The sequence below is a fragment of the Pristis pectinata genome, chromosome 20 (assembly GCF_009764475.1).
Source record: "Pristis pectinata isolate sPriPec2 chromosome 20, sPriPec2.1.pri, whole genome shotgun sequence".
In the NCBI taxonomy this organism is placed as follows: Eukaryota; Metazoa; Chordata; class Chondrichthyes; order Rhinopristiformes; family Pristidae; genus Pristis; species Pristis pectinata.
Genome location: NC_067424.1, coordinates 16,147,082 through 16,169,331, shown reverse-complemented (window position 1 = coordinate 16,169,331; position 22,250 = coordinate 16,147,082). Strand labels below are relative to the sequence as shown.

The following is a 22,250-nucleotide window of genomic DNA, read 5'->3' as shown; positions in this document are numbered from 1 at the left end:
TCAGCAGAGAGCTATCAATATATTGTTGAAAGTGATTGAAGTGGAAAGACTACTGATTCCTTTTACAACGTGGATGTTCATCTCAGAATGAAACGGGCTTATTTTTAAGTGATGTTCGCTCTTTGTTGCCACATACAATTCTAATCGAGTGCCGGATAATATCCCTGGAAGTTCTATCCCTTTCTTCTTCTTTTCCTATTTTCTCCAATCTTATGGTGTTGACAAGACATGCAAATTCCTCTCCTTATACAATTGCTTGTTGCAGGGAAAGATCCACTATTCTGATATTGTTTTGCCATCTGTGTGGATGACATTTTGTTCTCTGTCATCATTCACATAATTATCTACAAAGAAAATATATGTAGCTGAAAAGGACGAGAGAATAGTTAATGCTACATCATGTGTCCCATGGCCAAACATGTCATTCAGCCTATAAATTAATATGAAGTAGTTGCTTCTTATTTCATAGAATATGAATTTTATTGTAACTTCTGTTAAGTTTGGAGTAAACCTTTTTGTATGTGTGTAAGATATGGAGAAGCAAGATATGGAACTGATCCAATTTATATCCCCCCCAATGTAAATTCCATTCTTCCCTGCTAAAACAGAAATTGATTCACTTCCTTATTGAATGCTTCAGCTGAGTAGTACCCATTGTACAAAGGAACGAGGAATTCCAGAAGTCACTGATTCTACATGTGAGACATTCCTGAGTCTGCTTACAGCACTTCAGGGGAATCATGAAGTTTATGTTCAAGTTGAAAGAGAATTTGCTTATTTTCAAATTTCAATTAGATCCAAAATTGGACCAGGCCATTCTGTGTGCAGTTTAGGTAAGTTTGCCTGATCTTTTCCCAGCATCAGGTGCACATCAAATGATGTAATCATTTTCATAACACCCATTTCCACCCATACCAACATAATTTGCTACACTATCATTTAACAGTCTCACTAGGATTTGTTAGGTTATACTTGAAAGGTCACTTTTGCTAACGGGCACACCTGACTGGGCAACATGAGAACTGACAGCAGAGTGCCCAAGTGCTCCATGAAGTGTGCGTAACCTAACAGGGAGTGTTCCACCGGCACTTAGCTGCTGAGATACTTATTCAATGGGTGCTCAGCATTGACATGGCAGGAACTTTCTCAGCTGCAGCTGATCTGTTGTGACCTCGAATTTGCTGATTACCACTGTACTAGAAAGGTTATCAAGGCATAGTATTTGTGAAGGAATTACCTCATCAACACTGATTTCGTTAAGGACCTGGTGGCATCTTGGCTACTGGGGTTCACCAGCACTGCTGGCTTCCCACAAATGCAGGCAACCATTGGCTACACCCATAAGGATATCTATTAATAACCAGGGTTTGTTTATGAACAGGAGATGTTCCCACTCCCTTGATGTGCAATTTGCTGTGGACCCTCCGAATGAATGCCTTGGTTCTGGAAAGACCATATGATCCCTTTACCCTGAGGGATCGATCTGGGGGGGAATAAGGACTTCTCTCCACATCCATGGTTACTGGCATCAGTCCACTCTCCAGCCACAACACCTGAGCACAGATTCAACTGCCATCATATGTATAGAATCACAGTGGATTCATCTCACCTAGATCTGGTACAGGCCAAGGAGACGTCAGACTTTGTCATTACCCGCTGCATGCTAACAACTTTGCCAATTGAAGAGATCTGCTGCTGGAGGGAAGAGAGCCAAGGACCCCTGCAAGCTGTGAGGGCCAGGGTGGAAGAGGAGGAAGAAGAAGGCAGCCCCAAGGAAAAGACATTCTTGCTCAGTATCCACAGCCTCATTCCCAGCTAAGCCAAAGTGGCAGTCATCAGTTGCATGGGGCTCTCTAATAAAGTTGCCTGCAAAATAAAATTCCTGGTGAAAACCACATCAAACTCTCCTCATTGCAATCTTTTATCACCAATTAAGTGGACCTATAACCAGCCAGTAGAATCCAGATGATGCTTAAAATCCCCTTTCTTCCTGCAGTGCAGGTCCCCCTGCACTGAAAATAATGTGTCAATGAAACGAGAGCAGGGTGGAAATTGACAGCAAAGGTGACAAAGATTTCAATTCTGTACAAGAGCAGGGAGCAGCCCCAATACAGATATCAATCTGCTGGGGAAAAAAGACAGGGGTTGGTGCCTGAAAAGGACTGAAACAATGAAATGTCCACACATACAAAAAAGTGATGAGTATAGAATGGACACTTAGTTACACCTTTGATCAGGCTTACTAATGAGATGCTCCTGTGGCAGCTGGCAGTCCAGAGTATTCTATCATCCCACACAGCAAAGCCTACCTGTTAACAAGGCCCACACAAATTAAAGGGATCACATTGGGCTGCATGTATGGGGGGATGGAGGTTGCTTAATAAGGGATACCCATAAAAAGCTGCAGAAATGTTGATAAACTGGCTAAGTCATGCCCCTGCTGTAGCTGGGTGCAGGAACTATCAAAAGCTTTAATTGTTAATTTAACTGTCTTATGAGGATAGGTTGAGTGAGCTAGGGCTTTTCTCTTTGGAGAGAAGGAGGATGAGAGGTGACTTGATAGAAGTGTACAAGATGATAAGAGGCAGAGATTAAATGGACAGTCAGAGACTTTTTTCCCCAGGGTGACAATGGCTAACATGAGGGGCCATAATTTTAAGGTGATTGGAGGAAGGCATAAGGGGCATGTCAGGGTAGGTTTTTTTTTTACACAGAGTGGGTGGTTGTGTGGAACGCACTGCCTGCAGAGATTGTGGGGGCAGATACATTAGGGACATTTAAGAGACTCCTAGATAGAAACATGAATGATAGAAAAGTAGGGGGCTATGTGGGAGGGAAGGGTTAGATAGATCTTAGAGCAGGATAAATGTCGGCACAACATTGTGGGCCAAAGGGCCTGTACTATAGGCTGTAGTGTTCTATGTTGTTTCCGACATCCAAAATTATTCATAGAATCATAGAGTAGTACAGCACAGAAACGGGCCCTTCAGCCCAATGTGTCCATGCCAACCTAATGCCCATCTAAGCTAGTCCCATTTGCTAATGTTTGGTCCATATCCATCTGAACCTTTCCTGTCCATGTACCTGTCCATGTGTCTTTCAACCAAAGTCACAAACTGGAAAATGAAACATTAAGCTATTCTGAAACATTTTAAAACCATGAATGAATTGATAATGGAGACTGAGAGGTCGGAAATATAGTATTGCGAATTAAGTATGGGGGTTGAGACAGAACGGGTAGCCAAAAATATTTAACCTGTCATCACTTTTGAGAAAAACTGCATTTAGAAAATCATAATACAATTAGACAGAGCTAGTATGATTTATGGAAGGAAACTGGATAGATAAGAGGGATTTGTAACGTGGCTCATATATTGGAGGAATGTACCTTTTAGGATTGTAGCATGTCACCATATATAAATTGCAACAAGAAAGCTTCAAGAACATTGTTTCTCTCTGTATAGAGGCTACTTGCTTCCCTCTGCAGAAAAGGGATGTGTGCCCCTGTATGTTTAATAAAGTGCTTTGTTAGTGTAACCTACCAGCTATCCTGCAGCATCTTAGAAGGCAATACTGATGTGAAAAGCATGGTAGATAAGGGCAAAACAGCAAGTGTGCTATGTCTGGATTCTCAAAAGGTATTTGATAAGGTACAGCATTAAATGTTGTAACATATATAAGGGTCTAGGGATGGGGGACTTATTATGGGATGGCAAAGAATGGAAATAATGCAGCTTTTGCAGGTTGGCAGACAGTTACCAGGGTGTTACAAATATTAGTTTTGGTTCTTGACTGTTCTCAATTTACATCAATAACAGAAAGAAATAATGAGTAATGTTTGTTGATACAAAGCTGTATGGTAAAGTGAGCCATGAGCAGGTCACAGAGTTTAGAGATGGACAGAGACAGGTTAAATGGAAATATCAGAAAGTGGCAGATGGAGGACAGATGGGGAATGTGTGCTGGTGCACTTTGGTAGAAAGAATGGAAAATCAGAATTAAAAAAAATAATGAGGGACTAGTAAAGATTTGTGTACTGGTTTGGGGGACACAGAAAGTAAACCAGTTAAGCAACAAGTTGATATGTTGCCTTTTTAACAAGAGCACTGTAGTGCCAAAGTAGGAAAATCTTGCTGAGATTGTGCAGGGCTTTCAAGAGGCCCTACTTGGACTATATTTTGGAGCTTTGGTCTATCTGGCTGAGGAAGAACAAACCAGCAGAGTTGGTAAAACGTAGATTGCTTCCTGGTATGAGGATGCTGTCCTGTCAAGAGTGATTGAGGAAACATGGCCTGTACTCTCTGGGGTTTAGAAGAATGAAAGTTGATCTCATTGAAATGCACAAGATTTTGAGAGAGATTGACAAAGTAGATGTATAAAGATTATATTTCCCTTGGCTATGGAGGCTAGAATTGGGGGACATAGTCTGCGGATAAGGGGCTGGGCAGGTAGGATTGAGATGAGAAATGTCTTTATGCAGAAGTTTGTAAATCTTTGTAGATCGCTTCCTTTGAGGGTGTAAGATGCGCAGTTGTTGAGTATACTCAAGGCTGAGATAATTTAGATTTTGGATATTAAAGGGATCAGAGAAAAATGAAAAACAGCCAGGAAAGCGAACAGGACAGATGATCAACTGTGATCTTATTGAAAAGATCAGCTCTAAGGACTCTGGCCTACCCCTTTTCCTCCTTCTAATGTCCTAATCTCCCCAAATATTTTGTTCTTATGAACAAATGGATTATTAATATACATGCAAATATTTTTATAATCTATATTAACTAATACCTCAGTCACTCACAATGTTTCCTCTATTGGAAATAATGACAAAGCATTCCCTGCAGCCAGTCTGATTCAATGAAAGGCCAGTTTTGGAATGTATTTGGAAAAGCAACTGTGAAATGTAGGTCATGACTTTGAGCATTTCCACAGAAATCTTGAAATGGCTGATAGTTATGCAGGAAAATATAAAAAGTTTCATATAAGTAAATATTGACATTTCCTGCAAAATCTGAACCAGTATTTTTAATGAAATTTTATATTAGGAAGTTTATGCAAAAATTTACAACAGGTGTCAGCGCAAGGATATACAGGCTCAGATAATGAAGGGAAAATTTAGGACAGTCACAAGGAAATTAATAATGTGGAAGACTGCAATGATCTAAAGCATGGGAAGACAAAAAGGAATTAGCAAATGATGATGAATGAAATTTAAACTAATAGTGTGAGGTTTGTCTTCAAAAGTTTTTAAAGAATTTTATTTTATGGAAGTTGTGAAACTAAATGGACAGGAGATTTGAGTGTACAGACACATCTATTGCTAAAAGTTAAAACTCTAGGTTGATGGAAACACAGAAAACATAATTTGAAATTTCTGGATGAATTTAATAAGAAAGGGAGATGAAGTTGAATATAAGCAGAACTTGGATTGAACCATCGGTGATCTCTGTATTAGAGGATATTGAGCCACTGTTGAAAGTCTTACAGGGAAGTTACCTGAATTAAGAGAATGCACATATCAGCAATGATTGAACAGGCTGGGATTCTGGAAAATTCTAAGGTAGAGTTTTTAGAGATCTTTACATCATGAAAAGGTTTGATAGGAAAGGTGTAGAGAAATAGTTTCTACTTGTGCAAACAAATACCTGGATAAAGGACACAAGCAGAAAATAACCTTCAACAGAACTAACAAAGAATTTGTTGAACATGCTATAACACGATGTGGTTTCAGCAGTGACATTGATGTATTTGAAGGAAGGTTTAATGTATTTTTGAGGGAGTGGGGAATGCAATGATGGGGAAAGGCAGATTGAGAAGAGGAAATTTAATTGGAAATAGACTTATGAGGAACATGAACACCAGCATACGGCTGAACCTAATGGTCTTCCCTGTTCTGCGCATTCCACTCAATTCCACATATTCCTTTGAAACGGTAGATTATTTTAGTGTCACTGCCGCTGGCTTAGAAATCCATGGGTCATTGATTCAATTCTCAAATTGAATTCAGTAAAATTGACAAGTTGTAGGCAAGGCCAGAAAACTGACCATGAAAGAAGTCAGATTGTTGTTACAGTGAGTGGACTGACACATCTACCCAGTCTGACCACATGTGAAGGCAGTCCTTTATAGCACTGACTATTCCTTAGGCAATTCCTCAGAAATGAGGATGAGTTTTGAGGTAGTTGATGAGGCCAATGTGGAACCTACAGATTCTACCAGAGATGAGGTAGGAGGTACCTGACAAATGGGTGGGATGGGTAAGTTATGAGGTGGTGTATGCTGTGTTTCCACTGCATGGATTTAAAGCTCTCGGTACCATCTTGAGTTTGCCTTCACCTTGAGCTGTTGTGGGCCAGGGAGTCCAAGGTTTAAAACATCCTTAAGTTGATCTCACTGTCATGCTCTGAGTGTAATTAGGGCATCAGTGCTGGGGATGTTGGCCTGGGGGTAAGATGCTGATTAGTTTGCTCATCCTTCCAGTAGATTTGGAGCATTTTGCAGAGACAGCATAGGTGGTATAATTCCAGTGCCCTGAGTTGCCTGTTCCTCGTTTTCCATGTCTCAGAAGCATATAAGAGGGCAGAAATTACTCCTGTCCCATAGACCATGGGTTTTGTGCCAGATTTGAGGTCTTGATCCCCAAACACCCTTTTCCTCAGACAGCCAAGGGTCTGTGAAGGTGATGGTCAGTCTTATCATCAAATCTACCTTCGCTGACAGGTGGCTCGCAAGGAAGGGGAAATGGTCAAAATTATCTAGGAGCCCTTAAAGAATTGAGATGGAACTACTCTAGTGTGTGAGGGCTACCTCACTTCCCAGAAGGTCTTGAAGGATACAGAGTGGCTTGTTGTGATCCCAAACACCCATGCAATACAAAATCCCTGTGCTCAATGAGCCATTTCTGGGGGGACAAACTGAGAAAAACAGCAAATGCTGCTGGTCAGATATCAACTCAGTGAAAGAAGTCCTTAAGTCAGCCCCAAATTTGCCAATATTCCAGTGCAAGGAACTGTCCATAACTAAATGCTGCAGACTGGCACTTGCCAAGTTCCAGGACCACAGGCCGAGGGTTGCATCGGTGCAGCAACCACAAAGGTTCTTTTGAAGTAGACCACAGTTTAAGACCTTGCCACCATTGTGTATTGAAGGGCTGGAACCCGTGTTTAAATAAAAAAAATAAGACTGTTCACTCAAGGAATATATGCAAATGAAAGTCGATAGTATGCTGACATAAAGGGAATGATATGGCTTGTACTGAGAATAACAACAAAGGAAGGTATGCTGTTATATAATTGCAAATTTTATGAATAAAGTAACATCTTTGATATAAAAGAACCTCTTCCTTTGTCTTCCTGCTCTTAACTTGGAAAATATCAGGTGGAAAAACCCTAACTGGGGCAAAGCCCCACTAATTCCATTGGAATCTACAGAGTAAGCTCTAAAGCACTGGTACAGTGACGGATATGGTCAAAGGTGGAGTATTAGCAGAGGATAATATATTGAGAAGACATCATTGCAGGCTAATATGCAGGGTGAGCATTAAAAGTTTTGCAGAAGCAAGGCACATTTGATAGAAAATTTGTGACAGATCTGAAGAATTTATGCAGTGCTAATGACCTACAGCTGAACAAAGTCTGGGTGTTGAAACATTTTGGTCGTGAATCTCGATCCAATACAGCTTCAGAAAATGGAGTTCTCAATCTATCATGGACCAATATACTGTGTGAAGACCTTAATAGAAGGCAATAAACTAGATGAGGATGTATGCCGAAGCCAGCATAGATAGTGAGAATATCACCACTGGCTGCCCACATCAGACCCGGGACTCCGATGCAGAAATACTTCACGGCACTACCTGACGCCTAATAAGCTGAAACCTTACTTTGCCAATTTCTTGCTACTTCATAAATGACCTTTGTGCTTTCATAAGATTGGAATTGGAAATGGTCACTGACTGCTGCACAACAATCTGTTTGTAAAGGTTTCAGAAGCATTAATACACAAAACAGTCCATAATACCAAGGAGATATGACTTAATTGCAAGGCACAACACCTGAACTGTATAAATGCCGAAGCTTTGTTCTGGTCTGTACTTGTTTTCTGTGACATTGTTACAAAGTAGGCCCAAAGGAGTTTTCCATCCAATTTGAGTACATTATGAAAAAACACGTAAGCATTCAAGTAACAACATGTCCTTATTATTTAAAGATAACTTGTACTTTTCCCATTTTTTCAAAGGAAAAAGTTTGTTATGAAAACAGTCTTATTCCATTCACAATGTTATTATATACATAATACGTACTGTTAATGAACATCAACTCTGAACCTAATCTCATTATATTTTCAGAGACCTCCTGATTTTCTTACACCCTTTGGTGTTGAATGAATTTTTTGGCTGCTCGATTCTGGATTTGAACTCAGGGAACCTTCTTTCTTTGTCAAACTTGGATTTGGTATTTCACTTCCAGAGTCTGCACTGGATCTAACTCTGATACAACTTCATGATTGAATGCTTCAACATCCAGACCAAGTTTTAATCTCTAGAGATTATTTTATCAACATAAACACTTCATATTTTATCACCAAATTTCAACAAACCTATCTTTTGGTTTTACAAACCTCTGCTATGGTTCCTGCTTCTCACTTGTGTGAGCTTGACTTGCTAGGTGGGCTAAGATCACAAATATACTCACTTTGTTTCCGATTAGTGTCAGAGTGACATTTCTGATTTAACTGTTTCTGTTCAACTCTGGAAGCCAAATTTGATTCAACAAGATTCATGTGTGTTCTCAATCATATCTTAATTAAGAGTTTGCCAGGTGTGTACCCTGTGGTAGTATAGACTTTCTGTACTTCAGCAAGAAATTGGCCAAGTAATATTTCATGTTGAAAGTCAAATATCCCTACAGCACCTACTCTTTGAGAGCTTCTTTGACTTCTCAGCTGCTCCATTTGAAGTCGGATGATATAAAGGAACACGTGTATGTTTTGTTACCGTTCTGTTTCATGTAATTTACAGGTAGAGTCAATTGACTCTGGAGTGCACTGTCAAAAACAAGCACTTCAAATAAAACTCAACTTGTGTAGACCTCTATAGTACATTCAGTATTGTTACACCAAACCAGATGTTTACTTCAATTCACTTTGAATGATTACTGATCAATATCCAGAAATTGTCATTGGCTTTTTCACTAAAGTCTACACGCACACTTTGCAATAGGCCTTCATCCTGGCGGGGAAGGAGTTGTCAATGATTTGTTCCTAGAACTTTGGCAAATACTGATTTTGCTTCCCAATGAATCAAGGTCTCTGTCCACATAGGGCAAGTAAACAAAGCTGCTTGCAATTGTTTTCACTCTGACTATTCTTGTGTATTCAGTATGGAGTTCAGCGATAATCCATTCTTTCCAATTAATAAGGTATACCCACTTGAATCACCTGTACTCAGCATGACGACTCATTGCAAAAATTGTGGAACAGTTTCAATTTCTCAAATGTAGTATAATCAATTTTTATGTATCATTTCAATGTCTGTTCATTGACCTCTTTTCTGGGTTTTGTCTGTGATTTCAGATGCTTTCATTTGGGAAGTCCTCAATAATAATATTTACCATGTAGGTCACATTCTCATTTCTAATTTCAGGGCTCTGATGCGGCAGATGTGAAAGATGTTCTGCTTGGAATTCCTGTACTCGGTTATATAGACATAATGCAATAGAAGGGTTGCCCACTTGTGCATCCCTGACACTGTTATAGTGGGAAAAGTTGACTTGGGACCAAAAATAACTAGTAATGGTATCTGAACTGTTGATAGGATAAAGAATCTACCTAGTAAAATCGCAGAATCACTACCATATCATTCTGACCTATCCAATTTATTCCCAATTTGACTCCTTAAAGAATATGGGACTGCTCTGAGCTTGCAATAGACTGGTTTTGCAACTGGGCTGATGCAAATGTATGCACTTACCTTGGTATTGTCGGTGAAGCTGTTTTTGAACTTATTGCCATACCTTTCCAACAATCTGTCAAGTTGTGACTTCAAAACATTAGTGTTGCCTTAGTCAGTCCTTCTCCATTAAACCTGGCCTGTTTACACAATTTGCTACAATGATGAATAGCTATTCTTACTGCCCATTGTATTTCACAGTGCACTCCATTTGCCCTAATGTCCATACAACCTCACTTGTTAGATTTCAGTGTGATGGTGCTTTCTATCAGATGTATCCAGCTGAACTTGCTGAAATAAGTTTCCTGACTCCTTATTGAATAGCCTGTGGTAATATCAATCTGCATTCCATTGCAGTGGTTATTGAAGATCTGTCTTTTTGCTGCTGCTCCCTCTTAAAGCACAGATACTGTACAATCCCAGTTCATCACTGGCTGAATTAACTTCAAATATATGAAGTCCTCCTTTCTGTTGTTATTGCAAATTACCATTAAAATTGATTTTGTTGCTTGGCTTGATCTTGGATCAACAGGTTGTTGAAATGTAAGACTTCTTTCAGCAACTGAAACACTTGGCTGTTCTAAATGGACAAGAGTGAAGTGAATGACGACCATAGCAATAATGCCAACCGGCTGAACTGGTTTCAACAGTGCACTTCAGACTCTACTTCATAGCTTTGGTCTTGGCAGTGGGTTCTATCTAGACCAATCACTTGGCCTTCAAGAATGCTGGAGAATTTCTAGTACACTTTCATTGACAGAGCAACTTTACATTTGAAATATAAGGTTTTGCATGCTCAACAGTCTTGAACTTATTCATCTACTAGTTGCCACACAAATTATTTTGTAAAATATAATCTAAAAAGGCATCAGAATTGCTGTGCAAGGAAAGTCTCTCAATAAAATGTGCTCACTTAATTTCTCACTCTGCATCTGGCTCCTCATCCCATATTGATAATTTTCAGTTATTTCTACCAGTTTCACTTTAAAGTAATCTCCCGAATTCTGCATAACATGTTTAAGTAAGACATGTCGCGTCTTCTGCTATATGCTTCTGGCCCAATCTCCATCAGGAGTACTTCTATTTTACACTTATGTCAGATCATTTTGAGCTTTCTTGATATCCCCTTCTCCTACAGCCTCCATGATACTGGCTTCAAAAAAACATGTTCATTCATTTGTTGTACAAGTTGAATGGTTTTTGCAATTAATCATACGTGTCAAGGCTCCTTGTGTAACCACTCAGAGTAGCAATGTTGTCCTACGCATGCAATAGTTCAGTGATAACTCAACATCACTGTCCTTTGCTGCTGTGGCATGTTGTGCTATTCACTCTTGTTGGTACATGTGGAGACCTTGGACAAACAATTTTCAGTATGATTGGTTGCAGGAGAACATTAGAAAGGTTCAGTTTTGGTTCTACAAACTAACTAAAACCTGCCAAGCAAATGTCATCAATATCTTTCAAAAATGGGGGGGGGGGGGGGGGAGGTAAAAAAAGCCTACTGCCTCATTGCTAATTTGTCATGTCTTCACAAAGGCATTAAGGCATACATATATAAGACGTATTAGTTAATTTGCAAGGAATAATGTTTAAGCTTTATACATGTTGAAACTTTGCTGTCTATAACATTGTAACAAAGCAGCATATCACATATTCCCCTGTCCAACAAGATCACAATATGAACACTCACATAAATTTACAGGTAACAGCATATCCATGTCGAATGGAGGACTCCACTATTCCACTTGCAACCCCTCAGATAATGAAGTCATTCAAGCTCATGTGCACCACTAGATAAATAGTAAGTTTATATTCACACCTCACAGATGCCAGGCAACAACTCTCCTGATCAAGAAAAAAATCCAATCATTTCCAGTCGATGTTCAATAGACTGTTTCCAACTAATAACATTATGGGAATCGCTATCCACCAGAAATTTAACAAGTGTTAATACTCCAGTTGCAAGAGCATATAGTCACCAGGTATCCTGTGTACTACAACAGTTGAAAAAAATTTTGGTGATGAGAAATAAATGCTGGAGTTGCTAGAGGCACCCACATCCTGGGAATGAATAAGGCATAAATCAGATTGAGTAAAAATATCAACACAGACCAGTATACTAGGTGAGGACATTTGTATTCATTACTGGCTTAACTATCTTCTGTTGATGATTTTGGAGCTGGAGATAAGGAGCTTTGTCATTCCTGATTGACATCACGGAGCCATAGAGTAATACAGCATGGAAGCAGACCCTTCAGCCCAACTCATCTATGTTGACCAAGTTGCCCATCTAAACAAGTCCCATTTGCATGCGTTTGGCTTGTATCGCTCTAAACCTTATCCCATAATACAGCTGAGACATGGCAGGTGCAAATTGAAGGAGGCAGGAAGATTTGTTTGCTCCCCAGCTCACGCATTTGGGAATATTACTGGGTATTTAAACTGTGACTCTAGATACATAATCTAAATCAATCAGACTATCAAACCACAAAAGGCAAAACTTTTATTTCCCTTTAATGATGCCTTCTGTACCTCAGCTTCAAAAACTTCATCAAAATAAAAATTTTCTGCATTTTTTAATTAAGTCAGAGGTCATTCTCTGGAACTATTTTTCATTCTGTCCCATGGCTAGGTATGTTAAATGTCTTTCCCTCCAGACAGGCAGATGCTCTGTCTGACTTGCATGACTAATTCTGCCTCCAGCTACAATGCATACCTGACACACAAGCTACAGCAATATTGTTTTACTTTAAATCTGTAGTAATGCTGTTTACCTACTGACTGACTCTATCAGCTATATCTGAGGTGAAATAGCAGGTAAACTTCCTTTTTTTCCCTCTTAAAAGAGATACTTATCTTTAAAAAAACATCTTTACATTTGCAAATAAATAACTCTCACCTTATCTTAAGGAGGTGAGTCATGGTGATGTGTTGGTCCACAGACACCAACAGGCTTCAAAAAAAAGAGTCCATTGTTTGTCTATAATAATGCATTAAGGGCATTCTGACAGTGTAAGCCTAGACAACAAGGACACAACTTCCATTTACAAACTGATATCACAATCTCAAGATGTCTCAAATCTTTATAGCCAACCAAGTGCATTTGAAGTATAATGTTGAAATGTAGGGAACTATTGATGTTAGATTGCTCCATTTCTAAGCCTATCTTCAACTGAAGCCTGTACGCTTCCAATAGGGACCATTAAGTGCCAATCAGTTAACCTGGCTGGCATCTTAAAAATTGTCCCTTAAGATCATGTTTCCTACTTGCCTCTGCTAACTACTGCAGTGGCTGGGACTAGATGACTTAGACACCTGGTCTGAGACTTTGTGGTTCGTGTGACTAGATTTCATATTGGCTCATTCACCCAGAAGACTCTGTGATGAAGCTTTCCCTCTCAAGCCCAACAAGGGATTCTAACTTGATATCTTTCTTGGATATCTGATTCTGAGACAGATGGGAGGAAATAATTTGTATTGTTAGTGTCCTGGCCTGGAAAGCCTCTACACAAGTAGTTCTTTATCTTCTAACCTGTCTTCACCACAACTACAATTTGTCCTGGCTAGGTCTTGAAAAAGAAATGTCTTTGGTCACCAGGGCTAAATGAATGCAAGAGAATTATACATTTAGTACCACTGAAATACCATTGGAGCTGAGTGCAATTGGTAGATATTACTTTCACATCCATTAAGTGCTTGCAATCAACAATAAATTTATTGATTCACTTCAAGATAAGATGGGAAAATATTTACTTACAAAAGTAAACAATTAGAAAAACAAATTATATGTTAGCCTTTATAACAAAAAGATTGGGGTACAAGACATCTTACTGCAATTAAATATGGCCCTCTTGAGACTGTACCTTTCCTAAGGAGAATGTACTTGGGTTAGGGAAAGTGCAATGAAGGTTTGCCAGCCAGATTAATTCCTGCCCTGGGTGTATTGTCCTGTGAGGAGAGATTACACAGATTGGCTTCTGTTCTGTAGAGTTTAGAAGGAGAGGTTGGACCATACAAAATGCTTACAGTGCTTGACAGGTTAGATGCAAGGATATTTCCCCTGGCTGAGGTGTATAAAACCAGGAGTCACCTACTCAAAATAAGGGAATGGCCATTCAGGACTGAGGTGAGAAGCACTGTCTTCACCCACAGGGTAATGAATCTCTACCTAAGAGGACTATAGAGCCATTGTGGCTGATTAGATGCAAGACAGATTGATAGATTTCTGAGTATTAAGGGAATTAAAGGAAATGTTGTTGGTTCAAGAAAGTGGCACTGAAGTAAAAGATTATCCATGATCTTATTAAATGGCAGAGCAGGTGTGAGGGGCTGATTGGCCATCTCCTGCTTCTGTTTCTTATATTCCAATGACTCCAACGCCTCCCGCACCCCCCCCCCCCCCATGGAGTGTTATCGCCTGAAGCAGGTCATTCTGTCTATTATGTGTCAGCTCTTTGAGGGGGAAAAAATATCCAGTTAATCCCACTCCTTTGCTCTTTCCCAATGGCCCTGGAGATACTTACTTGTCAGGAGTACGTCCATATCCTTTTCAAAGGTTACCACTGAACCTTCCTCTGTCACCCTTTCAGGCAGCACACACATTCCAAATCAGAACAACTGCAAAAATAAAAGTCTCTCCCTCTCCCTTCTGGTTCTTTTGCTTGTTATTATGAATCTGTATCCGTTGGGCCTATGAACATATTCATCAATGTTAAGTTTCCTTGTCAATCTAAGGCTGTGATTACAATGAGTTATCAGCGATATAATATCTCCGGGATTCCTAATTCCTATGAACTGCTGTTCTAGGGACAACTGTGATCCAACTGAGCTGGAAGGGTCTGAGCTCAAGATTTACTTCAAATACTTGAGCACAATAGTTTAGGCCGACAGTCTAGTGCAGTACTGAGGGTGTGCTGTACTGTTGGAAGATGCTATCACTTAGCTGAGATGTTCTCACTGTAGGATCCCAAGGCTCTGTATTGAAAAACTGTATGACAATTATCAAGAGTGTCATGTAATATTACTGAAAGAACAAATTATACTGCTTAATTGCATTGCTATTTGTGAGAGCCTGCTGTGCACTGATTGCTGCATTGTCAAGAACAATTATGCTTCAAACAAATTGCAGATCATTTTTTTCTCTTTCCACAGCTGCTGTCTGATCTGTTGAGTGGCTTCAGATTTTCTGTTTATTTATTTCCAATTCCAGTTTGGCAGGTTTTTTGATTTTCAGTTGCTGTTGAATTCACTACCAATTCTTTTCCAGGAATCCCAACCTTGGAAAAAGCTCTGTTCCTTTCGCTGACAAGATTTCTGTCATTCCATCCTTCTCTCTTCCAACAACACCCTCAGTGGTTTCTATTTCCCTCTGGTCTTGAGAAGTTGTTGACCAACACTTGCTGCCACCACCACATCTCTTTCCTTAACAAATGTCCCTGGCTCCAACTCTTCCCACAAGGATTCCAACTGAAATGATATAATTCTAATCCACTCATGGTCATAGGAATGTTCAAACTATACACTGCTACTCAAAGCACTGTTCTCATTACATGCTTTATGCCATGCATTGGCACATGCATTATCTCGACCGCTCCCTCTGCAACAAAACCAACTCATTTCTCTCATGGTCTACAGCTGCACTTTAACTTTCACTGCATTCAGTGCTGCAATAGAGACTTTTTCCATTCCTTCCTGATGTCAAAAATTGCAAACTTCAGAAGCTCTCCAATTCCAATATCCTTTCAGATCTTTCTCCCCTTTCACTTTCCTTTTGACCCCATCTCTCCCACAATTCCACCCCCTGCTATGTTTTCATCATCCCTCAAATAATCAGTCCTCGGCTTTGTCCCCCTCCATCTCCATCTTAATGAATTCCAAGCTGGTATTGCATTGAATTCTTCTTCCATTTTTGCCCCCGTGCCCATTTCTTTGGCCAGGAATCTTTGCCTCAGAGTGCAGAACCTTTCTCCCATCTGTAGGATTCCCAATCCACCTGAACCACTCCTTCTGGCCTCTTCTCTAGATTTATTCATTCTTAACTGCCGATGTGAAATTAACATCTTGGTTATTCCTCTCCCCTTACTCTGTCCCTATTCCCTTCTGAACTTGTAGCACTTCGCTCATTAAGGACCAACCCTGATCTCACGGATAAACCTGCCAGTGTGGTGCTATCATAGTTGGGTAAAATTTTATGCCTAAATCTCAGACACCTGTCTCATACCTCACTCTGGTCCACAATCCCACCGCCAAACAGGCTGTTGTTACCCAAACAATCACAGATCTAATTTCCTCAGGAGATCTACTCTGCACAGCTTTCAGCCTTGTAGGCTCTCAGCCTCATACAGCCCACTTCTGTTCCCTGTCCAACATCCAAAAGCAGGGCTTCCAGGCAGACCCATTGTTTCAATCTGCTGCAATGTTACTTCTTCCTACCCTGTCTCCATCCTTTCTCCCCTTTCCCGATATGTGACATCTCTGATACTCCCTGCCACACTGACAGTTTCAAATTTCCTAGTCCCAACTAGGTCATCTTTACCATCGATATACAATCCCTCTACACCATCCCACAACAGGAGAGTCTAAGAACCCTCCACTTCTTCCTCAAGTGGAGGCCACCAGATCCCTTCCACCAACACTATCATCCATCTGATTGAACTCATTCTTAAATTGAACAACTCCACTCATTATCTCCACATCAAAGGTGTAGCCGTGAGAACTCACATGGGCCCAAGTTACACTGTCTTTTTGTGGGATACTTGCAACAATCCTTATTTCAGTCCTACTCAGTCCCCTCCCTCATTTCTTTATTTACTTTGTTGACAATTGTATCGTTGCTGCACTCATGTGGGACTCCAAAATTTCATTGCTATGCTGCCAATTTTCACTCTGCTCCCACCTTCACATGGTCCATATCTAACTCTTCTCTTCCCTATTTGGCTCTCTTTGTCTCTGTCTCAGAGGATAAGTTCAATTAAACCTCAATTACAAGACTATAGACTCCCACATTCTCGTAAGCATATTTCCACCTACCCTGCCTCCTATGGGGACTCCAGTCCATTCTGTCTATTCCTTTTTTCCATTACATTTGCCCTGATGACAAGTGCCTCAAAGATACCATCCTTTTTCATTAACGATGCCTTTCCTTCTACCATAGTTGACAGAGCCCTCAACCATGTCTCGCGTATTACCTGTACCCTTGCTCTCACTTCCATGCTTCCAGCCAGAGCAAGGATAGGTTCTCCTGGCTCTTGCATTCCATCCCATCAATTTCCACATACAATGGATCTTCCTTTGAAATTTCCACCACCTTTGAGATTCCACCACCAAATGCAACTTCCCCTCCATTTCCCTTTTATCATTCCAAAGGGAACAGTCCCTTCCCTTCCTAACTCCCTGAACCAGTCTTCAATCTCCATCAAACACTCCCCTCACATGGTACCTCATTTGTGTACAACAAAGATGTATGTCTCAGCAACCTTTTCCTTTGTATCTCAGAGCAGCCTGAGATGCATCTCAGCATGCCCTGGGGATTTATCATCGTTCATTTCTGCTGAGACATCTAATACTCTTTTTATGATGACTTGTTCTAGAATTTCACTGATGCAATACCTGCTCTTTTTATTAGTGGGAAAACAGAATACTAGGAAACTTTTAAAATCCTGCAGAAAGAAACTAAGAAGGTCATTAGGAAAGAAAAGATGAATTATGAAAGGAAGTTGGCAGATAACATTCGAAAGGATACTAAGAGTTTTTTTAAACATATAAGGAATAAAAGACACACGGGTTGATATAGGACCAGTCGATAACAGTGAGGGAGAGATTATAATGGATGATAAAGAGATGGCAGAAGAACTAAATGAGTATTTTGCATCGGTCTTCACTGTGGAGGACATCAGCAATATACAGGTTAGTCAGGGGTCTCACAGAATGGAACTGAGTTCAGTTAAGATTACTAGAGAGAAGGTGCTAGGAAAACTCAATGGGCTAAAGACTGATAAGTCTCCCGGACCGGATGAAGTGCATCTCTGGGTTCTGAAGGAGGTGGCTTTAGAGATAGCAGAGGCATTGGTGATAATTTTCCAGGAATCGATAGACTCCGGCATGGTTCCGGAGGACTGGAGGGTTGCAAATGTAGTTCTGCTGTATAAGAAAGGTGGGAGGCAGCATAAGTGAAATTACAGACCTATTAGTCTGACGTCAGTGGTGGGAAAGTTATTGGAATCGATCCTCAAGGATGAGGTTATGGAATACCTAGAGGTGCAAGGCAAGATAAGTCCTAGCCAACATGGTTTTGTGAAGGGAAGATCCTGCCTGCCCAACCTATTGGAGTTTTTTTTTGAAGAAATCACAGGTAGGGTGGATGAGGGAGAGGCAGTAAGTGTTGTGTATTTAGGCTTTCAAAAGGCCTTCGACAAGGTGCCGCATAAGAGACTGATTAATAAGATGAGAGGTCATGGAATTACAGGTAGGATAATAGAATGGGTGGAGCATTGGCTGGTTGGCAGGAAGCAAAGGGTGGGAATAAAAGGATCTTGTTCTGGTTGGCTACTGGTTACTAGTGGTGTTCCACAGGGGTCGGTGTTGGGGCCGCTTCTTTTTACCTTGTACATTAACGATTTGGATGATGGAGTAAATGACTTTGTGGCTAAGTTTGCGGATGACACCAAGATAGGTGGAGGAGTAGAGAGTATTGAGGAGACAGGAAGGTTGCAGAGAAACCTAGATAGTTTAGGAGAATAGGCAAGGAAATGGCAGATGAGATTCAATGTTGAGAAATGTGCATTTGTACACTTTGGAAACAGAAATAAATGGGCAGATTATTACCTAGAAGGAGAGAAAATTCAAAGTACAGAAGTACAAAGGGACTTGGGGTACTCGTGCAGGATACCTTAAAGGTTAACCACCAGGTCGGATCGGTGGTAAAGAAAGTGAATGCTATGTTGGCATTCATTTCGAGAGGTATAGTGTATAAAAGTAAGGAAGTGTTGATGAGGGTATACGGGGCACTAGTGAGGCCTCATTTGGAATACTGTGCACAGTTCTGGGCCCCATGTCTTAGAAAAGATGTGCTGATGTTGGAGAGGGTTCAGAGGAGATTTATGAGGATGATTCCCGGAATGAAAGGGCTTGCGTATGATGAGCATTTGTCGGCTCTTGGACTGTACTCACTGTAGTACAGAAGAATGAGAGGGGACCTCATAGAGACATTTAAAATGTTGAAAGGACTGGACAGAGTAGATGTGGTCAAGCTGTTTCCTTTAGTGGGTGAGTCCAGGACCAGAGGGCACAATCTTGGAATTAGAGGGTACAGGTTTAAAACAGATGAGAAATTTCTTTAGCCAGAGGGTGGTGAATTTGTGGAATTCCTTGCCACGTACAGCAGTGGAGGCCAGATCATTGGAGGCTTTTAAGGAAGCGATAGATAGATATCTAAATAGTCGGAGTATCAAGGGATATGGAGATAAGGCAGGAAATTGGGTTAGAATGGATTCCCACCCCCCAATTTCTCATTTCTTTTTCTTTTTTCCCTTTTCTTTGGAGCAGACTCGATGGGCCAAATGGCCTACTTCTGCTCCCTTGTCTTGTGATCTTTTACCTTGTCCCTTTCCTCCATCGAGAGACCTGAACAGTCTTTCAAGTGAAGCAACAATTCACTTGCACTTCTTCCCATCTAATGTATTGCATTTGGTTCACATGATGTGATCTTCTTTACATTATGAAACTTGCATCTCTAGCAGCTTTGCAGAGCACCTTTACTCTGTCCACAGGAAAGATCCTCCGCTTCCAGTTGCCCATCATGTTAATTCTCCTTTCCACTCCCATTCTGATCCATCTATCTGTGTCCTCCTGCAATGTTCAATCAGAAATGGCAGACCAACACAAATATCCCACAACAAGCACTGACTTTCTCCCAGTGGGTTCCATAGCTTCCTGTGATGGAGTCCACCATCAAACCCATGTTGCCTCCCTGTAGGAGAATCCAGTCAATCCCATTCTCTGTATTTTCACTGTAGTCCTGTAAATTTATTTCTCCCAAGTGTTGATCCAACTTTCTTCTGAAACTGTAGTTCATCTTCATGACCATTACCTTCCTAGTCAGCAAGTTCCAGATAAATATCACTTGTTGCGTGTGTGTATATATATATATAAAAAAGTTGTTACATCTTACCTAAAACTTTAAATCAGGGTCCTTTGGTCTCCATATCATCAGCAAGTGGAACATGTCTCTTTCTATTTTATCTGAACATCTCATAATCTTCAGCTCTAACCAATTCCCCCCTCAGCCTCCTTTGTTCTAAGGAAAACCAGCCCAGCTTCTCCAACCTAACAGTGCAGATAAGATCTGTCGCTGCCAATATCATCTCAACAACATTCACACTCTATTTAAAACATGGTGACTAGAGTTGGGGACAATTTGCTAGTCATGGCCTAGCAAAAGCTTTGTAAAGATTCAGCATAACTTCTTCACTTGGTCTATATTCTAGATTCTATTCTGGTCTTGGTCTATATATTAGGCATTTTACACCAATTTCCCATTCAACAAGGTACGCCGAATAAGGAAAGGGTGGGCTATTGAGGAATATATGCCATTTTCTTGATCGGATTAAATGGAAGAGATGTATGTGGCTATTGACCAACTAATGTCATGGTAGAGGCTATAAAGCTCTGTGTGAGTCTTGCCTTTGAGCAAGATGAGCAACCATAGAACAAGAATCAAAAGTAATGCTCTCTCATTCAGTCCATGCTAAATAGTTGTCATTATCAGTTTCTGTTATGAAGATGAAGAGTGCGTTTCTGCTTTTGAGACCAAGAAACAATAGAGAAGTATTTGAGGTGTAATCTTGCCTGCCCTGACTTGGGTGTAAGAGTTGGATTCAATATACGGTATGTGGAACTTGGCGTCTGTTGTGGATATGAAGATGTTAATACCACATGACTGGAGGATGAGATAACTAGCACTTAGTGTTAACATCAAAGATGAGAAAATTAGAGTCACTATGCAAAGGTGAGGGGTTGGGATTCAGTGTCAATGTCAGTCCTGTCTGAGAGAGTTGTTGCCCACTGAGGGCGAGGAGTTGGTGTGAAATATCATGGTATGAGTGTCATTTCTGGCAGATTTACCCTCTCGAACACCCAGCTGTCTGTGTCTCCTGATGTCAGGAATAAAGTTCCCTCAAAGAGCATGTCAGAGTCTGAAATTGTAGGATTTTGTTCCATACCTGCATGAGATGCTTTGCTTGACTGTGTCAATTGTCCCTAGATTGGTTCTTGAAAAGTGGAAATAGATGGAACTGAGGAATAATGAAGGTCCAATAAAGTTATTTAAGGGTCCTGAGTGAAACCAATCCTGTGCTTTCTTCAATTTCCATGATGATGTACCTTTTTGTCCCAGGCCAAACTCCAATCAATATACGAGTAATCTGACCCAGGAACGTCTTGTGTAAAACACTCTCCAGATCACTGGTGGACATAAGTCTGTTTCCATTGGTGTTAATGCAATATAACACACCACATGGGAGTCACAGTCCTCTGTGTTGTAATGTCTGGCACTATAGACACAGTCAGGTGCTTTAGAAGAGCAATTTCTTGGTAATGGGTAAATATCACAGTCAATTTGCACACACTAACTTCAACAATGTGTGCGTGGCCAGTTATTTTATTTTGGGGACTTGTTTGAGGAATAAGTATTAGCCAAAGCACTAGAAACACTCTCCTGTCTGACAGGGCACTAAGGCTTCAGTTTAAAGTCTCTCTGAAGAGGCAGAAGCTCTGATGGTACAGCACTAACTTAAGACTGCAGGAACAAATGAATAATGATCCAGAGCAGGAACCCTGGTCTTTTACTAGAAGCAGTGAACAGTGGACTGATTTCAGGATCAATTTTAATCATCTGCTGGGACATCTCATTAAAGTAGCCATTTGAAATTAGCAATAATGAAATAAAAACAGAAAACATTGGAAATACCTAGCAGTTCAGGAAGCATTTGTGGAGAAAGCTTTCATCAGAATAGTTCTCTTTAGTAGTTAGTGTCATGGAACATTAACTCTGCATCACTCTCCAAAAATCTTGCCTGTCCTGCTGACTACCTCCAGCATTTTTTATTTCAAATTTCTAGCAATTCCAGGGTTTTGCTTTTCATTTTAAAGTTAGCAACTGGTTACTCACAAGAGCACTGGGAGAGCTCAGCAGCTGGTTGGGAAGCTCTCAGAAAGGAGCAGCAGAAGCATTTTGGGAGAACACCTGGAAAGTACAGTACCAGTAGAGCACTGAGAGAGTACCAAGTAAGCAGCAAATAGTAAA

At 40.5% G+C, this 22,250-nt stretch overlaps 1 long non-coding RNA gene across 1 annotated transcript in view; it reads right to left on the bottom strand.

Moving 5' to 3' along the window:
- Positions 1-22,250, bottom strand: part of LOC127580677 (uncharacterized) — a 97,011-nt gene that overhangs the window by 48,203 nt on the left and 26,558 nt on the right. The gene's annotated exons all lie outside the window — the stretch shown is intronic.